Source organism: Tupaia chinensis, unplaced genomic scaffold (assembly GCF_000334495.1).
Source record: "Tupaia chinensis unplaced genomic scaffold, TupChi_1.0 Scaffold000130_1, whole genome shotgun sequence".
Taxonomy (NCBI): Eukaryota; Metazoa; Chordata; class Mammalia; order Scandentia; family Tupaiidae; genus Tupaia; species Tupaia belangeri.
This window is the reverse complement of record NW_006159599.1, coordinates 66,407-67,502: the sequence shown is the minus strand read 5'-3', so window position 1 is coordinate 67,502 and position 1,096 is coordinate 66,407.

The window sequence follows — 1,096 nt, the reverse complement described above, 5'->3', positions numbered from 1 at the left end:
ACGAGGAGACTAGGTCTTTTCAGCATGAGCTGCCCGCTCTCCTTGCTTTGTGCTTTGCAATAAAGCTGTACTTTCCTTCATCACACCATGTGCCTATGGCTTAGTTTTATAGCACTTGGGCGAGCGAACCTGATTTGAGTTCGGTAACAGTTTTTGGTACCCCAGGTGGGACTAAGGTCCTGCGTGGGCATCTCGCCCAAGGTACAGCGACCCTTGGCCAATGGCCACCCTCAGAACTTGTCCTGCAGCTGCCTGAACACCTTGTCTCAGGGACAGTCCAGGGTGATTGGCCACCGACCAGGTGCCATTGACCCATGGCAATTTTAGTTTTCTGGTGAAGGAAACACGGCATTGGATTGGATTTGATAGATGTCTGGTAGGTTGCTGGACTTGTGTGTGATGACACCAAGGCCTATCTTTCCCTGTAGATCTTTGGTGGGTTTTCCTCCATTTGGCTAAAGAGTAGCTATAAGCATCCCTTTAGACATTTGGTTTCTGCTTTGACAGGACGTTTGTTTGTTGTGATCTCTCCCTTTGGATACAGGGTCAAGAAGCCTTGAGAGACCATTTGGAAATTTGGTAACTTGTATATTTAATTTTATGTTTTGTTTAAACCGGCCGTGAATAGGACATCATTACGGGAAACTGAAAGAGAGCTCTATTCCATCTTGTAGCTCTTAGGGTATATTTTGTAGAACTGGGACTTTGAACTATCAATCTAAATAAAGGTAACTCTTATAACATTATCTGGCCCCAATGTTCTCTAGGATCTAGGGAACAGGGGACAAAGAATGGGTGTTTACATTAGGTAAGTAACTTTCTAATCATTTTGTGGGAAAATTAAAAGTAACATGCTTAGAATTTTAGTTAGAGGGTCTGCCACTAAACCTCTGTGAAAGAAATGTGGATTCATTTATATCAGTAGAGTCAACAGCAGATGTTAATAATCTTTAAAATGGGGGAAATAGAAGTGTGACTCTGGCCTAGAAAGGCTAGGTTCTTTGCCTTCTCTCCTCCCACCCCTTTTTTAGCATAACTCCAGACCTCCTTTGCCCTTGAGTGTACAACTTCCAGTAGATTGGCTTTTCTTAAAGGA